Raw genomic sequence first — 16,055 nt, forward strand, 5'->3', positions numbered from 1 at the left:
CACCGGCTACTGCCAGCACAGCAGTCGTTTGAAGAGTTTCCACAACCTCGACAACACACCGGTACGTCTTAGACACCTTGTCCCTCCTTTCCTCAAACGACTCGTGCACGGGATATGTCGGAACTCCCTAGGCACCACTATCCTAGTCCCACCTCTTACCACTACAAAGGGTGGGCGTGACGGACCCAGCCCCTACGATGACCCGCCATCAGCAACTTCCGACACTAAACAGAAAAACACCTTTTCCTTGTTACCACCTCACAAAATTTGTAGACATGAGGCGTCCCCGGACAACGTTATACAGACACTTGTGGGAGACGGTCGCTGACGTGTGTGGCGACTCTTGTGCCGGTCCCTCGGTAGTCCAGGTCTCGACTTAGACTGAGGAGTGAATCTATAACTTTTACGCGGCGGGTGGTGCGTGGAATCGTGTCTTGAGTACATCTTTGTGAGGTAGTGAATAGCCGTAGAAGTGTTTGTTCTGTAGTCGATCGTCTGACTCTACGGTTGTCCAAGGACTTATATATTCATAATAGTGACTCGCTGTGGTCTTGACCGCCGTACCCTTCGTTTGGTAAGGGTAGTGTGTTGCATCGACATCCTAGTTGTGCGGTTTAAGTTAGTCCCTCTGCACTAACATCCTTTATGTACCAAAATAATAGCCAGTGTAATATTTTTACTTTATATTACTATGTCAAAATCCTGTTCACTTCTTACCACACAACCTTGCTAATCCGGGTCCAAAACATCCTATAGTAAGCCCTTCCCTTTCTTGGCAAAGGCTACTTGGGGGCCAGATCTGTCGACACCACTACTACTCACCAATCCGGTGCCAACCTTCCCTCTTCCATTCCGAACCGGGTGACTCAACCTTCGTCCTCGCTTCCCCAACCTCCTCCCAACGCGCAACTGTGGACCTTCTGTCGGACTACCTTTTCCCCTTCTCTTATTATTCTCCCTAATTGTCCGCTATTAATCCGAACACTTACTCCCTTCACTAGTATCGTCCCGAAAGGGGCCTGTCATGCTCCGTTTGACTGAATCGTTCCTGTGGCGACGAGATGGCGTACAGAGAGGAGGTCGAAAACCTGACATCTTGGTGCCAGGATAAGAACCTCCATTTCAACGTCAGCAAAACCAAGGAGCTGACTGTGGATTACAGGAATCGGCCGAGAGAGGGACACGCCCCCATTGCCATCAATGGGACTACGGTGGAGAGAGTCAGCAGCTTCAGGTTCCTCGGTGTCCACATCACTGAGGACCTGACATGGACTCTTCACACCACCACCATCACCAAAAAACCTCGACAGCGGCTCTTCTTCCTCCGTAGGCTGAGGAGGTTCAACATGGACTCCAGGATACTCTGCAACTTCTACAGGTGCACCATAGAGAGGATCCTGACCTTCTACAGGTGCACCATAGAGAGGATCCTGACCTTCTACAGGTGCACCATAGAGAGTAATCCTGACCTTCTACAGGTGCACCATAGAGAGTATCCTGACTGGCTGCATCACGGCCTGGTACGGCAGCTGCACCGCCCTAAATCGTGAGGGTGGTGAAAACTGCACAGAACATCACCAGGACGGAGCTACCATCCATGGAGGACCTTTACTCCCAGCGGCTCAGGAAGAAATCCCTCCGGATTATAAAAGACCCCCATCACCCCAGCCACAAACTGTTCTGTCTGCTGCCGTCTGGCAGGCGCTACCGAAGCATCCGGACTAAAACCACCTGTCGTGACTCGTGGCCTATTCTTGTGGGATATATAAAAACTGTGCCACGTCAACAGCGATCCGCTTCTTGACTCACACGTTAAAAAACATCAAAATAAAGCTCTGTAGGCGCTGATTTCTTTGCCTTCCTTGGCCGATTTATTTACTTCCATATATTTAAACAAACAAAATAAACAAAATGATCAGTGTAACGTGAGGTCAAAGACTGTCCCGATTACCCGTTCATTGCTAGAGACAATTTCCTCCTCACGCTCAGTCCGACCCCTTCCTTATATCACAGGTGTGACTCACAGTAAATCAAAGTTTTTCTCCGAATACTTAATTCGGTACCAATACATAAATGGAAAGAATATATTAAGGTCTAAATTAATAAGAAAATAATACACTCATTGTCAACACAGAAAATGGCTCTAACAGGTAGGATAACGTTCTCTAAAAACATTCTTAACATTTTCGGTGCTAACTTTTTTAAGATGTATGAGCGCATTGAGACAATGAATAGGACGTATAAAAACAAATTTGCATGCCAATATTCACTCACATGCACTTATAATCACACTAAGGTATGTAGGCCCACAGTATTCATAATATCATATGTGTAAAATATCACACTTTTTTCTGACTATAAAGGTTGTGTCTCGTACGTAGGTTCTAACTGTTGGATAAGCTATCTGGCCATGTGTGGTTTGTGAGGGCTGCGTATAAACAGTGTCCGCTGTTTATGCATATTGGATAAAAAATCGTTATTACACCCTTTAGATTTGAGACCAACAGACATATAGAAGAACGGACCGACTGTCACTGCCCGTCCCTGAAACCCCTGTTAGTGTTTGTATGTGTTTGTTTCTACTGTGTGTCTCTCTCTCTCCCCCCTCTGCCTGCTGGTCTGCTATACAAAGCTGGGAGCAATCTCCAAGCACTATGAAAGCCTGCAGCCTGCACTCATACCCTGCCGGATTGTTGCCGTGAACGGTTTGTTGCGTTCCGCTCTAGCTATTTACCGGCATATTCTTTGACAACTTTGCCTGCTTTTACCTCACACTCATTTGTATGTCTCTCCCAGGAGGAATCCAATGCCTTCCACACTCCCAAGACCAGCCAGGCCTCTCTACCCACACTGGAACAACTGTTTCCCATAACCAACCTCCACTCCCAGCTCCCCTTTTCTAATAAACAAATGTTACTTTCACCAGCTGATCCCGAGACTGATTCTGGGTCCCCTCCAGTACATGTGACAGCGACAGTGACTTGTACTAGCTGCTGGTCGCATTACAAAAAAAAGAAAAGACTTCTGATAAATTGGAACGATAAAGCACGATATCCTACTCTAAAATAATAACATTCTGGCAACATAAAAAAATGTAACTTGCAGCTGAAAACGTTTTAAGAATAGTAGGGCATAATGTTCTAGCAATGTTATCAAAAACAATTAAAAAAGGTTATTACCAAGCATTTTAAGAATGTTTTTAGAGAAAGTTATCCTACCTTTCAGAAGAACATTCTGGGAACCAAAATAAAACGTCCCGCTGAAAACGTTTTAAGAATAGTAGGGCATAATGTTTGAACAATGTTATCAAAAACATCTTAAGACAGTTATCACCAAACATTTTAAGAATGTTTTTAGCTAACGTTATCCTACCTTTCAGATGAACATTCTGGGAACCAAAAGAAAACTTCCCGCTGAATGTTTTTAGAACCAACCATTTCTAGCTGGGAGTGAGCCACTGAGAATGTAAGGAGGAGGGGGGAAACTAACCCTAACTCAGTTTAATAAACTGTTATAAACAACAATTTAATGTACCTTACTTTACCCTAGTTTAACTATTAAAGTCAGCATAAGCTACTTAAATACACACAGAATGCTATTGTAGCTAAATCGACTAAACTCTAGTTTTAAACATCACCGCACACCTTTGTATTTATTATCTGTGTATTATATTTTGTATGCAGTATTGACTGTATATTATATTGTCTTACAGTTTTATTGTATATTGCAGAATCTATAAATTGCTTGGTATTATAATAAAAAAAATTGGACGTATTTTTTGCCTGCTATAGCTAGTTGTGAAACTCAAATTTCCATACACTTCAGTGACATTTCTCTTACATCTGGAATTATGAATTATGAAAATATTTAAAAAACGAGATGTTTAAGGATACATTACGGTTTAAAACAAGCTGTAAGATAATGAAGTACGATGTAGCCTTGACAATAATGAGGTATTGTAAAAATGTTAAGTATCTATATGTGTCTCAACTTTTCGGATATACAGTAAATGCATGAATTACTGTATGGGAAATATTTCTACAGAATTGCTGCGTCTTTCCACGCAATTAAACTGATCTGGAACGAGTGAGTGTGGAGGATTCACTGTCTCATATTCTCCTGCAGAGATGAACTGTGACAAGCCGTGAATTCCTGCTGCTCGCTGCAACACCCCAAATTCCTGGTTTGCAGACTGCGCTCTTCACTTTTTATGGAGACACCAACGGAGGATTTGTGTCAGGAATCTGTATCACGCAGGGCACAATCCCACGAATGTGGCAGAGTTTTAACACCGCTGCTAAGGTTTCTGAACGCCAGTCTCCACGCTCGTCTGCCTTCGGTTACACGAAGTTTACACCGACTGCTGTTAAGTCAACGTTAAGCTGTTACCATGTTTGTTATATGGACTCTGCCACTGCAAGAGGGGTGGAAGAGAGAGAGAGAGATAAACGGGGACAATTTAGGCCAAATAATTCTGTTGTATTTGTGTATTAATGATATCTTATTTAAGTTAATAGTAAAGATTATTCAAAATAACTTGATTTGAGACATGCAAGAAACACATGTCTTACCTATTTTTGTGTTTATTAGAGCTTTCTGGGGTAATGATTTTTTAACAGACAACTGTACAGCCTTCTATCTTATCTTATATCACAGATAAAACATGATTTGAAACGTGCTTAACTTTTTTAAAAGCTGAATATTTCATGTTTTTTACCTTTTAATTATTATTTGTAAAAAGTGATACACTTTTTATGTAAGCTTTGTAATTCACACCAACTGCTTTTGTGTCAATGTTAAGCTGTTATAGTCTCAGTTATATTTACTGTTTATCTGCAAGAGGAGAGGAATTGTTTTGCATTTTTTGTTTAATTGACAACCATAAGAAATGCGTGGCCTTGATGCACCTGTTTTAAGATTAAAAGTATAGCTGAGGCTACTTGATTCATATAATGTACATCACAAATGGGTTATCTTTATTAGAAATTCTTATGTTTTTTTCTGTGATTGTTGAGCTATGTGTGGCATAAGAATTTCACCAATTAAAACATTCATATCTTATTTCTTATCTTGACCTATTTTGATTTATATTTCTCAAAACCGTATCCTCATTAATTCCCATACAGCTACCTGCTTTGTATTAACATATGTTTACTTAATAACAGTATTTTACAAGAGTATAAGATAAACAACATAATAAATGTGTTCATATTTCATATAAACATTAATTTTCTTTATTTAATTACCCACCAAACTTCAGCTAAAACTGTTGAAATGTTGATGTTTTTAACTCATCTTTGAATTATTAATTTAAAAGCGTTTTTCTTTCAGGTAAAGTTCACGCACTACCGTATGAAAAAATAAAGTATTTGTGTGAATAGACAAATATCATTTATCTAATAAATACCATAGAAACTTAATAGGATGCTCAACACTGTAACCAAACAATTAACGCATATTTTAAACACATGTAATAAATGTTGTTTCAAGCTGTTTGCAGCAGGTAGGACCATCATTAGCTTATACAATGGCCTCAGAAGATGCAATTACTGGAATATCTTTTGCATTTTTATGTTTACAAGTGACTATTGATTATCATGAAGCTGATAGAGAAGGAAATGTACTTCATATTTCTGACTTAAATAGCTTCTCGGTAGAAACGCAGCTCTGTGACATGGTGATCAGTGAAAGCCGGAGAGCGAGGAGCTCGCAGCTGTAAGCTCGGAGATTCTCAAGATTCCCCTCAGCATAGCAGCCGTGCCTCGCAGTGTTTCTGCAGCTTGTTAAGAGGGCATGCCGGGCATGGTTGTGCCTGTGTATATTTTCATTTACTCTGAATGCTTGGCACACTAGGGCGGTAAACGGAGAGGCAAGGTGGGCATACACGGCATAGTTACTTTGCACTTGTATGTGATGAGAGAAAACATTCATTAACAGATCTAATTTACATTGCTCAGAGAGGCAGTGAAGGGGGCGTGAATCTGGGCTGAGGGTCTGTGATTAACCCCACACACACACACACACACACACACACACACACACACACACACACACACACACACACACACACACACACACAAAGTGTAGTTTGAACCAATAAATTGTTAAACATCTCACTTTCCTCTACTGAACTCAAGAGTTTTTGGGAAAGGTTGTAACTTTACAACATTAATTTAACAGCAGCACACTTTGACCTCTACATTTACAATCTGTCCTCCATGTATGCACACAGGCATGTCTTGTACTCCAATATATACTATTACATAGGTGCAGCATGGTTTATGTTTATTAAACTTGCATCATGTAGCCAACATTTTTTTTATTTGGTACGACAGTCTATTAGTGCCATTGTCAATAAAGATTACAAAAGAATCTGGGCTAAGGGAATGGGAATTGCACTGAAAGAATACTTGGAATTTCCCAAATGTAATTATACATTTCTATCAAAAAAGCTTTGGTATTTCTGTGAGGTACAATTGGTTCAAGAAGAAATCCTTCTGAACTTGTCTTTCGTGTGATGAGGTTGATCCAACCTTGCAAAGTTAAGCGATAAAGTTTCTTTTTGAAAATAATTGGACATACTTCCACGTTTTTTTCTAGTACATTTGTCAATTTGAGCTCTTTCATTTTCTGTAAAATGTATTATTTTATGTGCTCAGGAAATGTGCTAATTTCTCAATTTAAATTATCCACTTAATCTTAAAGAATATACATACATTTAAATGTCAACAATAATCTCTGTATTTATAATTTGTTTAGCCTACGATGAGCCTTATAAGGCGTTGTATTTTACGTTTATTCATGCAACTGAGAATAGAGAAATATGAAGGTACAAAAACTGCAATATTCTGTATTTTCCGTTGTGTCTGTGTGTACCGAAGAGCAGCGCTGTCATCACATGTTGTGAATCCATTCTTATCCCCAGTATGACTTTACGCGACCCCTTGTTTTCCGTGTGTGTACACTTGTGCGTGGTCTGTGTGTCTGTTAGTCCGCTGAGCACCTCTTCTCCAAGTATGGTCACTATGAGGCAGAGCTGTCTCTTAGGGGCCTTTGGAGGAAATTAATGAGCGACAGCCAAGGGCAAAAAAGAGGAGACAGCTGGGCCTGTCAGCACCCAGAACAGAAGCAGGGAGCACCCAGGGTCCAAAGAGGAGGAGGGGGAGGAGGAGAGGAAGAGGAGAGGAAGAGGAGAGGAGAGATGTATTGATCTCTGCAGAAAATCAATGAAATGTGTTATTTCTTTGCATTTTTTAAGAGACATATGAGAAAATACAATATATATGCAGAATAATGCAAGTTTATGGTATTAAATATACTTTGTGAACAATACTAATACATTTGTATTCATCTAGTGCTTTTTAGGGTACTCTAAGATACTTTTAAAATGTTTGGCAGCACCACAAACAAAATTACATTCATCTCTGAATGCGAGAATCCCCAAACCGCTGGTATAAGTGGGAAAATGAAAAAAAAAACGAGGAGGCGGAGCTAATGCCTGATCAGAATTCTACCGGAGTTCAATTCTGTTGTGATAAAACGCCATCCTGTTCTAAACCACATCAAGGATTATTTCAGTATGGAGCTCAAATGCTTTTTCTCTTGCGGGTTTATCACAAGGTGAGTTCCTTTTCTTATTTCCTGCTTTTCAAACACATGTGCTCTTCTTCTTCTAAGACACTTTAAAATGTTTGGGAGCACCACAAACAAAATTACATTCATCTCTGAATGCGAGAATCCCCAAACCGCTGGTATACGTGGGAAAATACATTGAGGGAATGTCAGTAGTGCAAATAATCATGAATTATGAATAGAGATTGAAAAGAAAATTGTATTCAACATTAATGAACCCATTAATAAAGTAAACTATGGCTGTTAGTTCAATTAATTGAAAGTATTAGAGGAAAATAACCCTTTTGGTCCCTTTGGCCGTTTTAATTATGGATATATAAATGTATACGCAGCTTCTTTTCTACCTGAGATTGAACGGATGTTTGTGATCTATACTAAAAGACGTGAATCATCTTTAGTAATTAAACAAAAAGACAACCTTTAGTAGACGGTAGTTAATGCTGTACTTCATCATATACCTGAATTAGCCCTTTATGCGTTGCAATCATCTAAAACACGTCTTTTTATGTGAATTTCTCGGTAGCCTTGTGTCTGATGGCTCTCTTTTTCATAAACTGGTAATGGTTTCTATGAGGGCGGTCACACAGAAAAGCTGTTTTCCTCCTTAAGGCGCAGCAAAGTGTTTTTACAGTTTTTGATGAATGTTAACTGCACTGAGGTGTAAAGACATGAAGAGGAGAGTGAGGAGCAAATGTGAACGTTAAAAAGAAAGAGACACTCTTCAGCGGTGATCTGCTGTTCGCCTGAGTTGCTGCTAATGGCTCTGCATAGAGGAGGCGTTGAAACAAAATACAGAGCAGACGGTTTGGAGCAAGGACAGCCACGCTCCGCCTGGGTCACAAGTCTTCAAAAATATGTTTTTATAACTAATGTTTTTCATCACCAACAAAATACAGACAATGCAACAGGTTAATATGCCTCACTATCCAAATCCACACCAACCGTCTCTCATTCATTCAATCAACTTGTGAGAATTTAGTGTTAATGGAGTGGTAAGCCTTTCATTTTCTCATATTACATATTTTTCAAGGTTTCAGCAATAAATGACTACTTCTTAAGTTTTAGGCAGCAAACAAAGTCTTGCTTTTGACTAACACACTACAACGTCTCGTGTTCAGACTCACAACTTCTACTTCTTTACGCATATGCAACAAACTACTTCATTAGGTTTAGTCAACAAACTACTACGTCTGACATTTAGGCAACAAAATACTACTTTAGGTTTTGGCAACAAACTACAACTTTAAGTTTAGAAGACGAAGAAGGAGACATACTTACTGTAGGCAAAAAACTACAACTTTTTTATGTGTATGCAACAAACTACTACTCTAAGTTAAAGTGGACCTATCATGCTATATTGGAAAAATATATTGTAGGGCCATACCTATACAAAACATGTCTGTGAAGTTGTTTTTTCAAAATACCAAACAGATCAGCCATTGTAGCCATGCCTCATACTGCTCAACCCCTCTTTTGCAGCCCTGTTAGAGAAACGCGGATTTTGGGTCCTTAGCTTAAAGGAGGAGGCGGGGCTAATGCCTGATCAGAATTCTACCGGAGTTAAATTCTGCTGTGATAAAACGCCATCCTGTTCTAAACCACATCAAAGATTATTTCTGAAATAGTATGGAGGTCAAATGCTTTTTCTCTTGCAGGTTTATCACAAGGTGAGTTCTTTTTTTATTTCCTGCTTTTTAAACACATGTGCTCTCCAGTACAGGTTTGCTCTGAGTGTTAGCGAGGCTTGCTAATGTAAACAAAGACGAGATTACGTCCAAAACACGTCAGGCATTGTTTCTGATAGCAATTTTCTGTGGGTCCGCTGCCGATTGGACGTCAGATCTGCAGCAAATCCGTATCCGCTCATTGTACACCCGTTTTTAAAAGATTTGGGTACGGAGGAAAAGAGAGAGGGTTTTATTTTCTGACGCTGCGTGAGTTCCCCGACGCACCGGGGACACATCTTTATGTATAAAAGACATCACAACACTTTGTGATGTCTTTTATACATAAAGATGTGTCCCCGGTGCGTCGGGGAACTCACGCAGCGTCAGAAAATAAAACCCTCTCTCTTTTCCTCCGTACCCAAATNGCTTGTGTAGGGGTCCCAGTGTTAAGTTGACACACACACACACACATACACACTCAAATACACATTAACAAATACATTCAATTCAAAGCTTTTTGCCCTTGAAATCCTGTTTATATTTAGGCGGTGTATGTTGGTTTCTCCAAGGAACACTGTAGGGTTTTTTCAATTTCTCCAAAGAGAATAAATCATAAGTATGTTTAAACGATTTATCATTTCAAATGTTAACATATCACTTGTAATGTAAGCAAAAAAAACATCCAGATTAAATGTATGGTGTGATTTTTTAAGAAAAATAGCAAACAACAATTGGATGTAATGAAAGACAGATACTTTCATCCTGCATATTTTTGACGCAATAATAATATCCTGTATACTATCCCTTAGTATCTAAGTAACAAAATCTAATGGAAAATGATTGATTGAAGCCGTTGAAATAAAACATGTTTCTTCTTTAAATTGATACAAAAAACCTGCAAATTCAAGAGTGCATTTTATATGCATGAATGAACACTCTTTATATACAAAACATAACCCTCAACACTGTGTTAAATGGACTAAAACAATATTAAAACGTACAGCAAATTCTCTTTCATTTTAATGAAATGATCGTTAGCCACTGAAATAAGAGTATGCTTGACATGAAATGCACAATACTACAAACATGAAACTATAAACACAAACATATCTGTTACACAAACACACACACACACACACACACACCTGTCACTTATCTACATTAAGAAACAATGAAGTTGGTGTGTGTGTGTGTGTGTGTGTGTGTGTGTGTGTGTGTGTGTGTGTGTGTGTGTGTGTGTGTGTGTGTGTGTGTGTGTGTGTGTGTGAGGTGTGTGTCTGAGAGGAAGTAGCTAAAATCCCAACAGTGGAACAAGTCTTTAACTCCACATGTACCACAGTGAGCCTCTGTCAGCTGTTAGCATGTGTGTGTGTGTGTGTGTGTGTGTGTGTGTGTGTGTGTGTGTGTGTGTGTGTGTGTGTGTGTGTGTGTGTGTGTGTGTGTGTGTGTGTGTGTGTGTGTCTGTCTTACCGCACTAACTACCTCTTCCTCCCTTACACTGGTCCATTCATATAATCCTGTCAGCCCTTTAGACACGCCTTAACTCGAAGGATTTATTGAGAAAAAACCAGCAACATGAGTCGATACAGCATGTGCTAAGTATGTTGTTTCCTGTGTGTATATGTACTATATAACTTAGTTTAATTAAATATTATATAAGATAAGTTTTGCCATAATATAGCAGTTCTAAAATACCTTACTGTGTGTATCACGTTTTCTTATTTACATCATAATTGCAACACTTACTTTTGCCAATGAATCTGAGCGCCAGAAAAAAAAAATAGTTCCAGAAAAAGGTAACATTTTGGGAATTTTAACAAAACTGCTTGTTTACGTGACTTCAGAACATTCTGTGCCTTAAACAGTGTATGATGAACCACTCAAATATATTAAAATCCAAAAATGCTTCTCTTTTATTTCCTTTATCAACTGTCACTTTACATCTGAAAATGTAGTTTCACTCCATTTGAAATAAAGTCGGTACAGAAAGATCAAAAAAAGATTTTACTCGTGTCCCTGGATATTCATATCTTTTGATCAAAATAACTGATTTGCAGACAAATAAAACATTTTCATAATCTAACAAATAGTCTGTTTTTCATTTTAAGCTTACACAAAAAGATGGGTGACATTTCTTCCACCCTTTCACAATTTCATTTTGAATTGATTTAAATGTATTATCACGCCAGGTATACTGTAGCAAGGACAGTGTTTTGAACGTGTGTGTGAATATCCATTTATTTTATGTTATTATTCATTGTGTTGGTTTTTGGAAATAATAACTGCTGTGATGTCCTTGCAACAGAAAACCTTGAAGGTTCCGGGATTACCTGCTGAAGTGGAATAGGGATAAAATCTACCATCTGAATTTATATTAGGATTATTGCAGTGAATAATATTTTAAACATATAACAATTAGCGGGAATAGTGATATAATTAGAGCTTTAACCTGCTTATATTTAATCAGAGAAAGATGATATTGAGATGCATTCAAATCACGGGACGACATTTTGTTGAGTGAAAATGGGACGTTGTAATTTGTTGCTTGGACGTAAAAAGTTGTAGTTTATTGTCTAAATGTAAAACGTTTTAGTTTGTTGCCTAAACTTAAAGATGGAGTAGGTAATTTTGAAGAAACCAGCTCGAGTGTGCTAGAATTTGAAAATACACAACCGGAACAAATCTGCCACTTCCTTACAGAGCCCCTCCTCCAACACACACGAACGCGCACATGACCAATGAGGGCACGAGATAAGTTTGTGCACAGATGGAAGGCTGACAGGCAGGTAGGTCATCCAGTTACTTTAGCCGGGCCGGCTCAGATGATTGGTCGTGCTTTTTACAGCGCCACGGCTTCCAGAGATGACATTTTTTTATGGATTTTTTGTCAAAGCATTTAATATATTCATTGCTATCGGGATGTTGAGAGCATTCCATGGAATATAACAACAAGTGTATCTCGAGCCGGTTTCTCAAACTTACCTACCCCACCTTTAAGACGTTGCAATTGTAGCTTGTTGCCTGAATAAAAAAAGTGTAGGTTTGTTGGCTGAACGTAAGTAAGACCTTGTAGTTTGTTGCCTTACCCTACAGGAGTTGTAAATCGGGTAGTAGTTTGTTGCCCTAATGTAGCGAGACAGAGTAAAGAGAGCGAGAGAGCTGGAGAGAGCACACCTTTATCTATTTAATATAGATGTAAAAAATAAAGTAAGAAATCATTCCAATGTGTAGGCTACTATAGGACAGTGAAAAAAAAAAAAAATCAAAAGGGGAGTGATTAGTAAAATATGCATAAATAAAAAGAAAGAATCCTAACTTGGTAACATAAGATAAGAATAAACAAGTTTAAATGATTTGTTATTGGTTGTGATCATATTCTAAAGCAACACGTTCTCACTACCAACCCGTCACATGTTGACGGTCGGTCAGGGCCCCTCCCCGTCACTCTATTACGGACAGGGTACCCCTTGAGAGTCAGTTGTCAACGGGCAGGGCATCCCATTGACTTGCATAGAGCTCCCTGAACGTTGGTAATAGACGAGTTGGGATCGCGGTGAAATGCTCTCCGCAGATCCATTCTCACAGCGTTTATCAACCTTTTTCTAACTCAATATCAAGCCACACTTATTGTTTCTACTTCTTTATTTTAATTGAATAATGTAGGACTTTTGTTGCCGTCAGTTATGGGGAGAGTAGGGGCTCAGAATACTGAAATCTGTATTGTTTCATAGTTTTTTCCTTCTAATTTTGTATTCTTTTCTAAACCACACACTGTTATTTACTCAACAATAACACATAATTATCCTTGTGTTTATTTATTTGCTTGATTAATAAACACAAGTTGGAGTCCGTCAGGACCGAGGGTCGGAGCAGCTCAGTTGCTTTAGAGAATTTTACACCCGGAAGTAAGTATTCTCTCCGCTTCGCTTGACAAACCCCGTGATAGTCCTCAAGCTCTGTGATTGGATGTTACGCCGAGCGTCGAACAGCACTATGAAATGGGATGGAACCAAGGCAGACTGTCCAAAACTGGATTTGAACGGGTCCACCCCGTCCCCCCCTCCCACACCCCGTCCCCAGAACTACACATGCTGGCTATTGTGTTTCGCAACATGTTCTATGGCACGTCTCTACTGGGAATTGTAGTTTTAAAAGACGTTTTCGTATTTCCCATAATAAGAAGTTGCCAGTATTAAACTGTGTACATCCCTGGAGGTTTAGGGGATAGGAACACTCACATTTAAACTATATAATTAATAAATAGGGTGAAAATTGCTTGTGCCCAGCATTAATATACTGTAGCGTATATACCCACATATATATATACCTCCTGTTGTTAATTGATAAAACCTGAAACATGCACTTGTCAAGATTCAGAGGCAAATTTTGCAAATCTGGCAGTAGCCATCGATCATATTAAGATAATATATACTTTATTGATCCCAAGTTGGAAACATTTTCGTTACAGCAGCATGTGTAACAGTTGTAAATATGCAGTGGTGTTTATTTGTAAAATCATTTAGTATGATCACACAAATTCTGTTTTATATTTAATAATTCTGTGTTCTTTATTTATTGATTGTTCAATACCTGACAAGGCCGGAGATGACAACAACTTGGGTCGCAGGTTCCTCAACAGTGCATTTACAGACATTCTATCAATATGTGTGTGTACCTCCACCTTAAAACTGTCATATTCTGCACATTTCTTATACTATCTACGGATACATCTTATAAAGAAGTATAAATACGTATGTTTACATCAGTTAAATAAGTGCTTGAACATTACAGTAGTTTAACATTGCAGAAAGCAATATATTAGTACTTTGTCAGGCTTAATATTTATACCCCCAAAGCTTTTTTTCTTATTCAAATAAGGCCTTAACCTAAAGTATTCTTTTATTTTTAAATAAAGCCTTTATTGTTTGCCGTCTGGTGTCTTCCTATTAATAATCTAATTAATTACAATAATACATTTCAATAATGTTGCTTTTAACCACCAGGTGTCCCTTTCTATCGCTGTGCACCGTTATGGTTTAAATTATACCGAATATTACTGATTGGATCAAATAAAAAAGTCAGCCGAATTATTATTGATACTGGCAAGGACACTTATATTGTTGGAAGAGAGAATTGAAGATTTTGTTTAATCGCTGATATATTTTTGATCCACGTCGTATATTGGGTATATTTAAAACCTACGGTGCACAGCTTGATAGAAAGGGGACACCTGGTGGTTTAAGCACATTATTGAAATTGTATTATTTTTTATTATAGTATTAATTAGGAGACACAGACAGGCAAAACTAATAAGGCTTTATTTTAAAATAAAAAAATACTTTAGGTTAGGCCTTATTTGAATAAGAAAAAAGCTTTGGGGGTATAAATATTAAAGCCTGACAAGTACCTGTAATATATTGCTTTCCTTGCAATGTTAACTACTTGTATGTTCAAGCACTTTATTTTAACTGATCGTATATACATACGTATTTACTCTTATAAGATGTATGTAGATGAGTATAAGAAATGTGCAGAATATGACAGTTTATGGTTGGAGGTAACACCACACATATTGGAAGAGTTGTCTTGATAATGCACTGTTGGAGAACCTGCGATGCCCAAGTTTTTTTATCTCCAGGCCTTGTCAGGTATTTGAACATTCAATAAATAAAGAAACACAGATTATTAAATATAACAGATTTGTGTTTATAACTAAATGATTTTACAAATAAACACCACTGCATATTTTTTACAACTGTTACACATTGCTGCTGTAACGAAAATGTTTCAACTTTGGGATCAATACGTATATCTTATCTCAAAGATGATCGATGGCTACTGCCAGATTTTTGCAAATTTTGCCTTCTGAATTTGACAAGTGCATGTTTCAGGTTTCATCATTACAACAGGAGGTATATATATATGTGGGTATATACGCCTCAGTATATTAATTGCTGGGCCAGCAAAATTTTTCCCCATTCATTATTATAGTATTAAATGTGAGTGTTTCCTATCCCCAAAAACCTCCAGGATGTTACACAGTTTAATACTTGGCAACTTCTTAGTTATGGGAATACGAAAAACGTCTTTTAAAACTACATTTCCCAGTACAGACGTGCCATAGAGAACATGTTGTAACACCACAATAAGCCAGCCAATTGTGTAGTTTGGGGACGGGTGGAGAGGGGTACGGAGTTGGGAGAGGAGGGTGGGGACGGGGTGGACCCGTTCAATCCAGTTTTGGACAAGTCTGCCGTGGTTCCATCTCATTTCAAGTGTGTCACGCTCGGCGATAATCCAAATCACAGAGCTTGAGGACTTCCGGGGGTTTGTCAACGCGAAGCGGAGAAGATACTTACTTTCCGTGGTGTAAAATTCTCTAAAGCAACTGAGGCCTGCTCCGACCCTCGGTCCTGACGGGGGACTCCAACTTTGTGGTTTATTAATCAAGCAAATAAATAAACACAAGGCATAATTATGTGTTATTGTTGAGTAAATAACAAGTGTGTGGTTTAGAAAAGAATACAAATTAGAAGGAAAAAAAACGATGAAACATACAGATTTCAGTATTCTGGCCCTACTCTCCCCATTAACTGACGGCAACAAAGTACGGGCTCATTATTCACTTAAAAATACAAGACAAGTAGGAACAATAAGTGTGGCTTGATATTGAGTTAGAAAAAGCGTTGCATAAACGCTGGTGAGATGGATCTGGCCGGAGAGCATTTCACGCGATCCCAACTTCGTCTCTTACCA

At 38.6% G+C, this 16,055-nt stretch overlaps 1 protein-coding gene across 1 annotated transcript in view; it reads left to right on the plus strand.

Moving 5' to 3' along the window:
• Positions 1–16,055, plus strand: part of LOC104966606 (ubiquitin-associated and SH3 domain-containing protein B-like) — a 57,222-nt gene that overhangs the window by 40,392 nt on the left and 775 nt on the right. The gene's annotated exons all lie outside the window — the stretch shown is intronic.

Source organism: Notothenia coriiceps, unplaced genomic scaffold, assembly GCF_000735185.1.
Source record: "Notothenia coriiceps isolate Sejong01 unplaced genomic scaffold, NC01 NC01_scaffold00037246, whole genome shotgun sequence".
NCBI lineage: Eukaryota > Metazoa > Chordata > Actinopteri > Perciformes > Nototheniidae > Notothenia > Notothenia coriiceps.